The sequence below is a fragment of the Heteronotia binoei genome, chromosome 15, assembly GCF_032191835.1.
Source record: "Heteronotia binoei isolate CCM8104 ecotype False Entrance Well chromosome 15, APGP_CSIRO_Hbin_v1, whole genome shotgun sequence".
NCBI lineage: Eukaryota > Metazoa > Chordata > Lepidosauria > Squamata > Gekkonidae > Heteronotia > Heteronotia binoei.
The window spans coordinates 32,781,468-32,797,604 of record NC_083237.1 but is presented as its reverse complement, the minus strand read 5'-3'; the positions used below and the strand labels follow the sequence as shown (position 1 = coordinate 32,797,604).

At 45.6% G+C, this 16,137-nt stretch overlaps 2 pseudogenes; both read left to right on the top strand.

The window, feature by feature from the left end:
- The window catches only part of LOC132583358 (vomeronasal type-2 receptor 26-like), a 43,713-nt pseudogene extending 35,873 nt beyond the window's left edge, over positions 1 to 7,840 (top strand).
- On the top strand, positions 5,727 to 6,014 carry LOC132583966 (small ribosomal subunit protein eS21-like; annotated as a pseudogene).
- Positions 7,841 to 16,137: the final 8,297 nt, after the last annotated feature.

Here is a 16,137-nt window from a genome sequence, read left to right as displayed (position 1 = left end):
TTTTAAAGGGAACCCAGCCTTCCTTTGTCATCAGCAGAACAGCTGGTTGGATCTAACCACATTTTTAAAATATGCAACGTTGTCTTCTGACTGTTGAAATGATGTAGATATGTGACTGCAATCTTACTAATAGGAATTACTTACTTACTAGGAATATAAGAAACACCCTCCTGGATCAGACCATTGAGCCATCAAGTCCAGCATCATTTCTCACAGACTGGGCAACTAATTTACTCTTGAGGGCAACCTAGGGCATAGAGGCTGAGGCTTTTTCCTGATGTTACCTGCTGTCACTGATATTCAGAGGTTTACTTCCCCCTGAATGTGGTGGCTTCCACAACTAATAATATCTTTCAGTAATTTGTCTAATCTCTTTTATGCCATATTTACTTGTGGCCATCCTCTGGCAATGAATTCTATGGCCTCCTTAAAAATTTCTCACATATATGCACATTGAAAAAAACATTTTGGGTGCTTGATCGAGGGCATGTAAGGAAACTGATTTTAATAGAGTGTCTGAGAAAACCATAGAAATTTCCTGGAAATGCCTAGAGCGGCCAGCACGTAATATCACCAGCATGATGACATCACTCATGGGTGACATCATTGCACCCCACGTGCATGCTTCACACACAAAAAACTATTCCTCACCAGAGGCTAACTCTTGGCAACTCTTGATTATGTAATGTAATGTAATGTAAAATTTTATTTATATCCCGCCCTCCCCCGCCGAAGCAGGCTCAGGGCGGCTAACAGCATTTCAAGTAAACAATACAATAATAAGAACATTAAATTCACATTAAAATTCACATTAAAACCAGTCAATAGTCAATAATTAATTAAAACATTCCTAAATTAACACTGGCGGTAAACGTTATTAATCTGGCGGTAAACATTAAATTCAGTTATTGGTGAACGCCTGTTTGAAGAGGGCGGTCTAAGTTCCGCAGGGCCCGCACCTCCTCTGGGATTAAGCATTGGTCAAAAGCATTATTCCAAGCAAGTCATTTTCTCCTTTTCATATAATTATACAAATAATAGTGATTAATCCTCCATTTTTTTGAAGCCCATGTTCAGACACTGGGAGCACCACTGAGTACTGAATAAATAGTCTCTGTGCAACTCAAATCAAGGCTCAGGGACTAAGAGCAGACAAGATTCGTTCAGTATGATATCTGTTCCTTCAGGCTGTATTCTGTAGGCTTATGAGTTGAGTCACAGGCATAGAAATTGGACTGGTCTACTCAGTAGAATGGGATTAGTGTGAAAACAAAGTGGGTACTGAGTACCACACAAAAGAAAAGGCTGACAAACTAATTTACATTCAACCAAATATTAGTATATACAGTGTGATTAGTGAAACCAGGCCCTGTATACAATGCATAATACAAGATAACCATTCAAATATTTAAAAAAGTAATACATGATATAGTGAGTTTTAACTATTAGCAAGGTATTGCAATTGACAATCTACCAGCTACTTGAGATACCATTAAGATATTGTCTTCAGAATTGTTTCTGTTACAGTCCTATTGCAGAAAGGTCTTATAATTGTCTATAAAAGACAAGAGTCTAAACATCTTCAAATATGATATAACATCTAGGCAGAATTATTAACAGGAGAAAAAACTACAGTTATTTACTATTTATCAGAAGTGTATTTAAATCACATATCTGTAACACATAAAATATAGAGCAATTAGCAGAAACAAGAAAAAAGGAAGGATGCAATGAAAAGAGGTGAAACAAGGCAGCCAACAAGTTGATGGAAGATCTGCATGTTAGAAGATAAAGACATTACTGTTTTTACTGTTTTTTCACATAGCATGGACATCTCATACAATGAAAAGCTCTGTTGGTGATTCCCTCCCTGTTCTTTATAGATATTTTAATCCAGGTGATTTGATCATTGGTGGCATTGTGTCTTTGATCTCAGTTCCTGGAGACCTGAATAACTTCAAGCAACCCTATGACTCCTGGATTAGTGAGACAGTGTAAGTATTCCCTCCTTTTTCATTATGTCCTGATCTTAAATAAATCAGTTCTACAGTAATGTTAATTTAAATTAACATTAAACTGTTAAACATCTAAACTGTAAATGCTTGCATTCATGGTTATTCTATTTTATCTTGTTTATCACATTTATATCACATTTATATATTTATATTCTATATGAACATACATAAAGCTGCCATATAATGAATCAGAGCATAGGCCTACCCAGGCCTAGTCATAAATCTATCCTCTTTAAAGGGATAAAAGGGCTGGATTAAAGGGCTGGAGCACTTTCCCTATGAAGAAAGGTTGAAACGCTTGGGACTCTTTAGCTTGGAGAAACGTCGACTGCGGGGTGACATGATAGAGGTTTACAAGATAATGCATGGGATGGAGAAAGTAGAGAAAGAAGTACTTTTCTCCCTTTCTCACAATACAAGAACTCGTGGGCATTCGATGAAATTGCTGAGCAGACAGGTTAAAACGGATAAAAGGAAGTACTTCTTCACCCAAAGGGTGATTAACATGTGGAATTCACTGCCACAGGAGGTGGTGGCGGCCACAAGCATAGCTACCTTCAAGAGGGGTTTAGATAAAAATATGGAGCACAGGTCCATCAGTGGCTATTAGCCGCAGTGTGTGTGTATATATAAAAAAATTTTGCCACTGTGTGACACAGAGTGTTGGACTGGATGGGCCGTTGGCCTGATCCAACATGGCTTCTCTTATGTTCTTATGTTCTTATGTGCATTGTATGTATGCTATAGCAGTCAGAGTTTCAGGTTAGGATCTGGGTAACCAAGGTTCAAATCCCCATGCTCTTATTGAAGCTTGCTGGGTGACCTTGGACCAGTCACACACTCTCAGCCTGCCTTACATGGTTGGTGTGAAGATAAAATGGAGGTGAAAAAAGAAAGTAAGCTACTTTGGAAATGTGCCATCTAACATTTTCAAAAAGTCTTCAGTTATCTGTTTATCATTTGGAATTACATGACTATTTGTATTACATACCTGTGTAGTATTATGTTAGCACACGTGTGTGTAATGTTTGTATGTTGTTTCAAAGTCACAAACACCATTGCATATTTTTAAATAGATATTTGATGGGGAAATCATTGTAAGGGTACAGGAAGGAGCATGAAAATAAAGAATCTCAGAAATCTGATTCAACAAATAGGAAGGATAGTCAAAGCAGTGATATCCAGATCAAAACATCTGGCCTCAAAATTCTGAAATCAGTCCTATCCTGTCGCCGCTAGAATGTCAGTAATGCTGAGGATGCCCTTTCCTGCCTGAGTTTGTGGCTAGGGATGTGCATTCGGTTCGGCCGAGCCGTATTTACAGCCGAATCAGTGCTGATTCGGCCGCATACGGAATAGCCTGCAGCCGACTTCCATAAGCACCCATTATACGGCAGCCGAATAGGCTCACTGTGTAGTTACGAATAGCTATTCGTAAGCACACAGCTGTCAATTCAAAAGGTGGCAATTAGCTTCTGGAGCTTCAAAGGAGCTGCTTTGGCGCCTTCAGTGGCCTCTTCCCGCCTCTGCCTTAACCTCCCTGGGATCAGGGGGGGGGAGGGGGAAGAGGAGCCCCAGCAGCCAATCCAAAGCATGCATTTGCAAAATGCATTGCAAATGCATGCTTTGAAGGGCTTTCTAAGGAGTCTTCCCTTCCTGGCTGACTCCTCCATGCTGTGTGTGAGAGATTGTGCAAAGGGCTGGCAGTGGCTGGCTGGCCCTTCGCTTAAGCTGCAGCTCTCTCACTCAGACTTCCCTGGACTAGAGAAGACAAGGTAAGACACTCTTTAGGTTCTTGTTTTTATTTATTGTTGGTAAAAGGACTTTTTTTAAAGACTTAGAGTCCCTTTACTTATCCAGATTTGGGTGGTGGTGGGGTAGCTTATTTGGGGGTTTCTGCTTGGGGAGGGGGCCTGGGGTGGGGGGGTTTGCCAATTTGCCCATATCTTAATTTAGTGAGAGGACTTTTAAAAGTGCAGTGTCCTTTTACTTCTCCTGATTTGGGTGGCTTGGATTTCTTGGGGTTAGGGTGAAGGGTTTTTTTTGGGGGGAGGGGGTGGCAAAGTTCCTGTATTGTTAAAAGTTAATTTTTTACTGTTTTAAAAGTATTCAGTGTTTGATTTGTTGCTGCTGTGCTGTGTTGTGCTGCTGCTGTTACTCTTTTCTTTGGGTTCTTGGGGGGGGGTGCTGTTTGGCCTAATATTCATTGTTTAAAAGGCCACTTTTGTCCCCCTTTTCTTGTTGGTGAAAAGGCCACTTTTTTAACACTTGGCCTTTTGTGATTCTGCTGGTTTTGTTTTGGTTTTTTAAATTGCCTCTGGTTGGTGTGGGGGTTGGTGAGGGTGTGAGCTGGCATCTGGGTTTGCTGCAGCCAGGTCTGCAGAGCAGACCTTGAGCAGATTGTGTTTTGTGTGGCAGTGATGTTGGCAATTGGGTTTATATTGGTGCCAGGCCTGCAGGGTTCATAGATTAGATAGAGGGATGTAGTGCATTTGGGGCCTACAGAGATTCTCTGGTGTGAAGTTCGGTTTGGCTTTGGGTGCCCCAGGAATTGGACCCCCTGGTCCAATTTTTTTTTGGCCTTGTGGGTTTTGTGTGGGACAGTGCCCTGAAGCTGCACAGCAGTTTGGGGGGCTCTCCTCAAAACCTCCTGCTCCCCAGAGCCACTTTTCCTATGACAATTGCAGTGAGGAAGTGGCTCTAATTGGTTTTTTCTCACCATTGGGAGCAGTGTTCCTTTTGGGGTGCCCACAGATGGGTGCTGTCTTTTGGGGCCAGGGGGGTTGCATGCTGGGGAGTCCCCTGAAGCTGCCCTGCAGTTTTGGGGCCTCTCCCTCAAACCCCCCTCTGGCCAGAGCCACTTTCCCCACAGCAATTGTAGTGGAGGAAGTGGCTAATTGGGCTTTCCCCGTCATTGTTGGCAATGGGCCTTTTGGGGAGCCCAAAGACAGGGACCCCCTGGCCCAATCTTTTTGGGACTTGGGGGGGGGGGTTGGAGGGGAGAGTCCCCTGCAGGTCCCCTGCAAATTTGGAGGCTCTCCCTCAAACCCCCTCCCCTCCAGGCGGCTTCAATTATACCCTATTTGCCATTGATTTCAATGGCCCATAAGGTATAATGATGGAATAGGGGCACCCTCTTTGGGTGCCCCTGGAATGGGATCCCCTGGCCCAATCTTTTTGGGACTTGGGGGGGTTGGAGGGGAGAGTCCCCTGCAGGTCCCCTGCAAATTTGGGGGCTCTCCCTCAAACCCCCTTTCCTCCAGGCGGCTTCAATTATACCCTATTTGCCATTGATTTCAATGGCCCATAGGGTATAATGATGGAATAGGGGCACCCTCTTTGGCTGCCCCTGGAATGGGGTCCCCTGGCCCAATCTTTTTGGGACTTGGGGGGGGGGTTGGAGGGGAGAGTTCCCTGCAAATTTGGGGGCTCTCCCTCAACCCCCCCCTCCAGGCGGCTTCAAATATACCCTATTTGCCATTGATTTCAATGGCCCATAGGGTATAATAGGGCCGTATATTCGGTAATAGCCGTGCATCTACGGTATATGCGGCTATTCCGAATACGGTATTCAGTAGTGCATGGGGAATCCGAATTTTTTTTCCCCGTGTACTTCCGAATCCGTGTAATTCCGAATTTTTTTTTTTTTTTTTGCACATCCCTATTTGTGGCGTGAGAGAGAATTTCTTCTTGCACGTAACTAGTAGCACCATGCAGAATGATGCTGGGGAATTTGTGGATCTGTACGTACCTCAAAAATGCTTTGCTAGAAAGCGGATAATTTAAGCTCAGGACCATGCTTCCATCCAAACAATTATTTCAGAGGCTGATAAGGCCACAGACAGATCCAATGGCCAGTTCAAAACATATGCAATTTATGGAGCAATCTGTAGGATGAGGGCATCTGATGACTCTATTCTGTGCCTGGTAAAGAATGATGGTATTGTTTCCAAGAACTAACTGAAAAACCACCATGATGCAGAATTCCTTATAAAATAAACCTGTTAATTTTAAAAATGCCGAGAATATAATTATTCCTCAGGCATAATGTAATACCAGTTTCACGTTACTTTTCTTTCCAATTTGGGACCAGGCATTGCCCAGATCTGTGTGCACTGACAGTTGTCCCCCTGGCTATAGGAAGAGAAAGCAGGAAGGGAAGCCATTTTGCTGCTATGATTGTGTTTTGTGTCCAGGAGGGAAGATTTCAAGTCAGAAAGGTAAGAAATGCAGCAGGCTGGATAATTCTGACAAACCAAATGCATGGATAGCTCATGTTATAAAGCAGTGTTCCCCAACGTGGCTCATCCAGGCACTGTGACAGCTACTAATTGGTTTCTGATCCAATATCTTTTTCTAGCACTCATTTGGTTTTCCCATAAAGTATCTCTTCCTCCTGGATTTCAATTACCTCACTGAAGCAGAAGGTGCTTAAGAAGAAAACAGGAGGCTTCACCTTTGTGAATACAGGAGCACCTGCTAAGAAATAGATACCTTCATTGATCACTTGTGATGTCTAAACATTTTGTGATTGCCCCTCATCACCTTACAGCAGTCATTTTGCAATTGCTCCCTCTGACCCCATAGTAGCCATTTCATATGGCATCCATTTGTGTGCTGAATAGACGAAGGGCAGAACATCAGGTCTTGAACAGGTAAGCCAAGTAATCTCTTTAGATTTTCATCATGAGCTCTAACTGCTTTGTATGGCTTCACAATTTGTTTTGGTGAATCTAGCAGACAGAATGATATTGGAAAGAATTGGTTTTTTGAAGCCCTGCTGATAGTCACTATATTATAAAAGGAAATCTACCCTTGTATCCATCAACACAATCTTCTTATTTCATTGTGCAGAAGACCATTTTTGCAAGCAGAATAATTGTGGAATGTTTTGAGAAAGTTAAAGCTAAAACTTTTTTTAGATGCAGATAACTGTTACAAATGCCCAGTTGATCAATACCCAAACAAGGACCAGGATTCATGCATCTTCAAACATGAAACCTTCCTGTCTTAAGAAGAACCTTTGGGGATCTCTTTAGCCATTTTGGCTATCTTCTTTTTTTGTGGTCACTGCTGTGGTTCTAGGGACATTTCTGAAGCACAGTGACACACCCATAGTCAAAGCCAACAATCAGAATCTCACTTACACCCTCCTTATCTCCCTCCTGCTCTGTTTCCTTTCTGCTTTGCTATTTATCGGGCAACCTGAGAAGATGACCTGCCTCCTCCAGCAAACTGTTTTTGGCATTATCTTCTCCATTGCTGTATCTTGCATATTGGCAAAGACACTCACTGTTGTTCTGGCTTTCATGGCCACCACTCCAGGAAGCAGGATGAAAAAGTGGGTGGGGAAAAGAATTGTTATCTCCATTGTGCTTTCCTGCTCCCTTATCCAAACAGGCATCTGCACTGTGTGGCTGGTAACCAATTCCCCATTCCCAGATGCTGATATGAATTCAGTGAAAGAAGAAATTGTGTTGCAATGTAATGAGGGTTCAATTATCATGTTTTACTGTGTGCTGGGGTATATAGGCCTTCTGGCCATTGTCAACTTCACTGTGGCTTTCTTTGCCAGGAAGCTCCCTGACATTTTCAATGAAGCCAAATTTATCACTTTCAGCATGTTACTCTTTTGCAGTGTATGGCTATCATTTGTTCCAACTTACCTGAGTGCAAAGGGAAAATATATGGTGGCTGTAGAGATTTTCTCCATTTTGGCCTCCAGTGCTGGTTTATTGGGTTGCTTTTTTTCCCCAAAATGTGATATCATTGTGTTGAAACCCCACCTTAACAAGAAGGAGCATCTAATAAAGATAGTACAATGAAAAAATATATATGTGCGTGTGTTTCTTCTTGTGTTTATCTGCCTGTGAATTTGGGTCAGTTAGTCACCTCAGAGCATCAGTTGTTGAGGTTCTTTGTGGAAAGTGATCACAGTTATACTGTTTTGAAACTATTTATGTTATATGGCAGCTGTGGAGCTCTTCTGCATCATATCCTCCAAGGCAGGTGTCACACTTTTTCTTTAAAGTTAGATATGTTACACTTTTTCTATAAAGCTATGTTATGTCTTTCTTGTCACCTCTCTTTCTCATTCTCTGTCTGGGTAATGCTGCCACCAGGAATTTAATTCTAATTTTATTATTTAACATTTCCCATTGTATTGTGCCCAAGCTCTAAGGGCTGACCACACTGGATTATGTGGTCCTGAGGATGTTGTATTTTAATAGCATATGACTCTGGGTTTACATAAATCAAATAAAATTTTTATTTGTACAAGAAGTTTGTTGGTTTCAGAATATTCAGCAACTTATCTCATTGGTAAATAAAATAGTGGACAGGGATGGGAATTTCAAACACATGATTTTCTTTCTGGTAGGGTTCTGTGTCTGAAGTGAACCGTTTCACACTGTTCTGGTTTTATTTCACTTCTGAGAGCACCAGTTGTTTTTGTGCCTTTTTTTGCAGGCTGGCACGTTATCTCCACAATTTTATTTTTTTTTGGAACATCAGGCTAAGAGCACTATAATGATGTATCAAAACAGTACATTGGGATGCCTGGACTCCATTGAGATGCCTGAAATCGCTGCTGTTGACACTTGGTAACAAGTACCCCATTGGATACACCTGGAGATAAGTTGCCCATAGGGGAGCAGGTTTGGGCAGTTCAGACCATCAGTGATTGATGAGACAGATGCTGCTAACTCAGCCTGATGTGCACCCATCCATTCCCACAGGCTATTGGGTGGAAAGTGACTTGTGCCAAGCTGCAGCAGGTATAAATGTCAGGTGGCAACAGCCGCCCCCCATATTTGCCTCAGACACACCTAGAAACCCATCACATTCTCTTGACTCCCATGAGGGCATGGAAGGGTTAGCAACAGATGACTGACCAATGCCTGGTGCCCTGCACTCCTGCTTGAACTGTGTATCCAATGGAGTATTTGTTACCAAGTGTTAATGGCAGAGACTTCAGACATCTTAATGGAGCCCAGGCATCCCAACGGTGGTTCTGTTGCACTGTTTTGATATGTCATTATTGCATTATAGTGCTCTTAGCCTGACATTAAAAAAAATGTAAAGAGATGGTGCGCCAGCCGGCAAGAAAAGGAATGAAAACCGCCAGTCCTCCCAGAATTGCTATGGGCATTTCACACAGCACATCATGGCAATTTCAACCTGGAAGGAGGGGTTGAAAACTGAAGGAAGCTGCTCTTTGTTAATAACAACTCAGGCATGCCTCGGTGCCGGGACAGCTGCGGGACTGTGAGAAAAGGTAACAGTATTCTGGTAGCAGCCAGTTACTGAATCGGGTCTGTCTGAAATGGCAGCAGAAACCCATGGACTACTAGGGGTGCTGGGAGTGTTTATGAACTTTATCAATGAAGTGCTGAGAGAGTACCTGTACAAGGGGGTGGTGGTGTACCTGGATGACATCATTATTTACTCAAAGGACATGGCATCCCACATCCAGCTAGTAAGAAAGGTGCTCACCACCCTGTATGAAAACAAACTGTATGAGAAGCTGTCTAAATGTGAATTCCATCAGACGGAACTTGACTATTTGGGATTCCGGGTGTTGGGGAAAGGTTTGGCGATGGACCCCGCCAAAATTCAGGCAGTGTTAGACTGGGAACCCCCGAGGACACGTAGACAGCTACAATCATTCCTTGGGTTCACTAATTTTTACAGAACCTTCACTCAGGGGTTCACCCAGGTGATGCTGCCACTAACAGACTTACTGAAAACCAAGGGGAAGGGACCCGAGGTGAAAAAACCTGGGGCGAAACTAGCTTGGACTACAGACTGTCAGTGTCATGGGTGCTGGGGACCCTGCAGAAGAAACCGAGCCTGCAGAGCCTGCAGAAGGAACTGTGCCCCTGCCACCTGCACCAGTGCCCCTGCCTCCTGCTGAAGAAGATCCAAGCCCCCCTGCCTCGCCCTCTCGGGTGGTTCGTGTGCGTGACCGCCTTCGTCAGGACCTCAGGGATCGGAGGAGGGCGGCACGCTCACAAGCAAGACGCTCCCTGAGCCCTGAGTGGTGAAAGGATTCTGGCCCTTCTAAGTGTGAGGATGCTTAAGTTTCGGCAGGATCCTGGCTGCTGCTCTGAGACAGCAATTAGCCCAAATGAGCAACAGGCAGCAGAGGGCTATATAGCTGTGGGCTTTGGGAGGAGGCTTTGTGGAAGCAACTAGTCATCTCTCTGACATCCTAGCATCCACTCCGGCTTGACTTTGGTTCCTGACTCCCTGACTTTGGCTTTTGACTTCTGGACTCCCTGACCTCGGCTTCTGGACCTCGGACCTGCGATACTGGCACACTGATTCGGATTTGGCGCCTCGGACCCTTCTGCTTACTGGCTACAGACTTCGGACTGCCTCTGGACTTTGCCTGACCCGGCCCCAGCCGTGACAGTCAGAGGGCATTTGAAAAGCTTAAACGGTTGTTCACGAGTGAACCAGTGTTGACCCACCCCGATGAACTTAAACCTTTTGTGGTGCAATGTGATGCTTCCGACGTGGCCGTGGGAGCCATATTGATGCAAAGGGATGCAGAGGGGAGACTGAGACTATGTGCCTATATTTCTAAAAAGTTCTCACAGGAACAGCGCAATTGGTCGGTGTGGGACAAGGAGGCATTTGCAGTGACTTTTGCACTGAAAACCTGGCATTCCTGGCTAGAGGGGGCAAGAGTGCCTTTTGAAATCTGGACTGATCATAAGAACTTGGAGGCACTCACGGGCCGTAGAAAACTAACCGAAAAGCAAATACGGTGGGCCGGGGGTTTTTTGCAAAATTTGACTTCACGCTCAAGCACATCCCTGGTTCAAAGAATTTCTTAGCCAATGCGCTATCTAGACTGCCTCAGCACAAAAGTCAAAGAGAGGAGGTGGTAGACTCTATCATTTCTCCTAGCACGGTGGCAGGCACAGTAACAACCAGATCGGGAAAAAAGCCCAAAGTGCCAGAACCGTGGGGGGGGCCACCGACTGATCAAAGAAACGGAGCATGAGGGGGAGGAGAGGCCTGATGGGCTAATAAAAGGGACAGGAGGGTTCTGTTATCACGATGGGAAGCTGTATGTTCCAAAAATCTTAAGGCAGAAAGTTTTACAGCATTGTCACTGCAATAAACTGTCTGGGCACTTTGGGTATGTAAAGACATTGCATTTAGTCAACAAACAGTTCTGGTGGCTGTATAAGAAAAAAGACATTTCAGAATTTGTAAACTCCTGCCCAGTGTATATAATGGCGAAGAAACGGGGAGGGAAAGTCCCCGGCCTCCTCCAACCCACTCCGACAGCGGAGTGCCCTTGGTCAGTAGTCTCCATGGACTTTATAGTGGAGTTACCGGCCTCACAGGGCAGAACGGTGATATTGGTGGTAGTGGACATGTTTTCAAAGCAAGCCCATTTTATCCCTTGTAAAAAACCACCTACTGCAAAGAAACTTGCTTACTTATTTTTCCAGCACGTGGACAAATTCCACTCGTTCCCCGATAAGTTCATTAGCGACCGCGGGTCGCAGTTCGTTGCCAACTTCTGGCGGGAGTTTTGCAAACTAACTGGAATGGAACAGGGTTTGAGCTCTGCCTATCACCCGCAGACGGACGGACAGACAAAGCGTGTGAATGCCCTTCTTGGGCAGTATTTGTGATGTTATGTGAATTATCAACAATCTAACTGGGTGGAACTTTTACCGTTCGCAGAGTATGGGAATAACAACAGCCTCCATAGCTCAAGCAAAGCAACCCCCTTCAAAATCGTAAATGGTTATGAAGGAAAACCGTTCCCCTTACTGCAATGGTGGAAAACTCTGGGAAAAGGGTGGGCCGTGATTCAAGACAATTTCAAAATGGCAAAGAGGGACTATAAGGCTCAGTACGATAAAAAGCATTCTCCGGAGTGGGAATTCAAAGTGGGGGAAACTGTATTTCTGTCTCCTAAGAACTTACCTCTGCCCCAGAAAACTAGCTTACAAATACCTGGGGCCATTTACAATCAAGAGAGTCATAAATAAAGTGACAGTGGAGCTGGAACTGCCTAAAATGTTTAGTAAAATTAATCCTGTTTTCCATTGCAGCCTTCTTCGGCGAGATCTGGGGGCTACAAGCTGGCACCCCCACTTTCAAGAGCCCAAACCTATTCAGGTGAAGGGTCAGAGTCATCATGAGGTGCGAGAGGTATTAGATGCCAAATTGAAATGGGGAGTACTGTACTACCTGGTCCGCTGGAAATACTTTCCCCCTAGCTGTGATGAACGGGTCAAGTCAACAGACCTCAGGGCTCCGTTACTTCTCAAAAGATTTTACCTACTGCACCAAGACAAACCCCGAGCAGGAGCTTAGGGGGGGCAGTATGTCAAGCACTGTTCATTGCAAGCTGATTGTTTATCCTTTATTAATATAGTTATAGCAATATAGAAAAGTTACTAACTCTGAATAAAGCTATGCAAATCAAAGTAGTAGAACTCCCCCTCCCTTCCCTCGCTTCTACTAACAAATACAGGAATGTGCTCTTTGAAGTCAGCACCTCCGGGGACAGGCTCCCAGGCCAGCAAGGCCATCCTGGACGCCCTAGAGAGATAAGGAAGGCGTTGTGTGAAGTTTCACACGTGAATACAAGAATGTTTTGAGAACATAGTATTTTTTATAGAACCTTTGATGTGCCATCTTTAAGTATGCATTTTACTGTTAGGGCATTTTCCCACATAGCTTACCTCGGAGCGACGTCCCTCTTCACCGTGCAGTGTCTACGCGGATTTCCCACCAACTGCTCCGCATAACCAGGAAGTGCCGGACATTTTGCGTCGCAGATGTCTCTCTCTCGGCTTGACTTCGCGAACGAAGATTTAAGAAGGGTGCAGTAGTCCACGTCTGCTGCAGGCTCGCTGGTGGCTTACAAGACCAATGTGGGACAGGCAGATCCGGCCACAGTGGCTGCAGGGAAAAGTCTGATTTGGGGTTGGTGCTGTAGCAGTGCGATTCTTCCTCAATCTCCTTTTGTCCTCAAGACCAGCTATGCGTGCGTTCTCAAAGGAAGAGACAGCCTGGTGGATGGTGTGCCTACATGCTTTGCGATCTGAGGCTAGGTCAGACCACTGGTGATGGTTGATGCGACAGGTGCCAAGGGATTTCTTCAAGGAGTCCTTGTACCTCTTCTTTGGTGCCCCTCTATTTTGATGGCCGGTGGAATGTTCGCCATACAGAGCAATCTTGGGAAGGCGGTGGTTTTCCATCCTAGAAATATGCCCTGCCCAGCGCAGCTGCATCTTCAACAGCAGTGCTTCGATGCTTGTAACCTCCGCCCTCTTGAGGACTTCAGTGTTGGTCACAAAGTCACTCCAGTGGATGTTGAGGACGGTGCGAAGGCAGCGCTGATGAAAGCGCTCAAGGAGTCGCAGGTGATGACGGTATAAAACCCACGATTCGGAGCCGTAGATGAGGGTTGTCATCACAAGCGCTTTGTAAACATTGATCTTTGTGCCTTTTTTCAGATGCTTGTTGCTCCACACTCTTTTGTGCAGTCGGCCAAATGCACGATTTGCCTTTGCCAGCCTGTTGTCCATTTCCTTGTCGATCTTGGCATCTGAGGAGATGATGCACCGCAGGTAGCTGAACTGCTGGACTGTCTTCAGAACTGATTCACCCACAGTGATGCAGGGAGGGTGATAATCTTCCTGGGGTGCAGGCTGGTGGAGAACTTCTGTCTTCTTCAGACTAACTTCTAGGCCGAATAGCTTGGTAGCCTCTGCAAAGCAGGACGTCATATGCTGCAGAGCTGATACCGAGTGGGAGACGAGTGCAGCATCATCAGCAAATAGTAGCTCTCGGATGAGTTTTTCCATTATCTTGGAGTGAGCCTTTAGTCGCCTCAGGTTGAACAGGCTGCCATCAGTGCAATAGCGGATGTAGACACCATCGTCATCATCTAGATCTACTGCGGCTCTTTGAAGCATCATGCTAAAGAAGATCGTAAAGAGAGTTGGCGCGAGAACGCAGCCTTGCTTTACACCTGTGCCTATTGGAAAGGGCTCCGAGAGGTCGTTGCAGTGTCTGACTTCGGCTCGCTGGTCTTCATGTAGCTGGATGATTATGCTGAGGAACCTTGGGGGACATCCTAAACGTTCCAAGATTTGCCACAGGCCTTTCCTGCTAACGGTATCGAAAGCTTTGGTAAGGTCGACAAAAGTCACATATAGACCCTTGTTCTGTTCCCTGAATTTCTCTTGGAGCTGCCTGAGAACAAATACCATGTCGGTGGTGCTCCTGTTAGCTCTGAAGCCGCACTGGCTCTCTGGGAGGAGTTCTTCTGCAATGGTGGGCACCAGTCTGTTCAGGAGTATTTTGGCAAGGATTTTGCCTGCGATGGAGAGCAAGGTTATCCCCCGGTAGTTGGAGCAGTCTGACTTTTCTCCTTTGTTCTTGTTTTCTCCTTTGATGATGATTGCATCGCGAAAGTCCTGTGGTAGTTTGCCTTGTTCCCAGCAGGTGACAAATACTTTGTGAAGTGTGCTATGTAGTACTGTGCCCCCATGCTTCCAGAAAAATAGCAGCCAACCCTTCATCTCTTTGAGACGAGTCCTCCCGAACCAGAGACATTTCATCTCCTGTCGGCTTTCCCCCAAGATTTAGTTTAAAAATTGCTCTGCCACCTTGCTGATTTTAAGCGCCAGCAGCCTGTTTCCATCCGGAGACAAGTGGAGACCGTCTCTTTTGTACAGCTCCCGCTTGTTCCAGAAAGCATCCCAGTGCCTAACAAACTTAAACCCTTCCTCCTTACACCATCGTCTCATCCACACATTGAGACTTCTAATTTGTGCCTGTCTCTCCTGCCCTGCACGTGGAACAGGTAGCACTTCCGAGAAGGCTACCTTGGAGGTCCTGGCCTTAAGTCTCCCACCTAGCAGCCTAAATTTTTCCTCCAGGACCTCACGACTGCATTTCCCCACACCGTTGGTGCCAACATGCACCACGACCACAGGCTCCTCCCCAGCACTGTCTATCAGCCTATCTACTACACGCGTAATGTCTGCTACCTTTGCACCAGGCAGGCAAGTCACCATACGGTCAGTACGCAGTTTTGCCATCCAGCTATCTACTTGCCTAAGGATCGAATCACCAACTACCAACCCCCGCCCCTCTTCCCCTGCCCAGGGATGGTTCCTTGGCGCGAAAGGATTCCCGCTCACCAACCGAAGAAGAGGTCTCTTCTGAGGGCGCGTTCCCCTTATCCTCAGCATGGTGCCCTGTTCCCTCTCGACCTTCACGCTCTCTGGCAGCAACGGTGCTGCTACGTTCAGAGCGGGGCTCATCTAATACACCCCTGAAAGTCTTCCCCAAATGCCTAACTGACCGTCTCTGCTTCTCCAGGGCAGTCACCTCGGCCTCAAGGGTACGAACTCATTCCCTGAGGACCAGGAGCTCCTTGCATCGAGCACTCACCCAAGACTTTAAATATACAGTCCTCTTTAAATGCTGTTTGTTTAAGTGGCTCCCCTTCTGGAGGGTCAACTTACCTTATTGGGAGAACAAGGAAATCAGGGATCTGGGTTCCTGGTCCTTAGGGAGCCCCCTTTAGCTCTTTGGCAAGGCGCAGCTTAAAATGCAAAGAGGGTGGAGCAGAGGCACTCCTCAGCAATCAGCAGCAATCACTCTCAATCACTCTCAGTCTCTTTCTCCTTTAACCCACTCAACCAAACAAAGAGCAAACAAAGACCAAACAAACAGCAGTTCCCCAGCTATCACACCTCAGAATTTTAGGCAGCCCCACAAAGCTCAGAATGGAGTCTTCCAAACTCAGAAATTCCCAGCAACTTCTCCAGCTGTCTCACCTATGAGAGCTGCTCTGTGTCAGCTTGTGTTCAAACTAATGCTAACCAGAATGCCTAAACTGTTGTATAGTTTACTAACCTTGTGACCTGTAACCGTAATTTAGCTGTGAGAGCAAGAGGAGTGGGAGGGGGAGAAGAGGAGCTTGGCGCCAAGAGCTGTAAAGGTGTTTGAAGTGCAAACTATGTGGCCAGCTCTCAGCCGCAGCAAGGCCGCCTGTGGGGGAGAGGAAACGGACGTAGTTAGCTATGCAAGATATCAGTGTGTGAACCTCGCACCTCTCAGAAGTAGA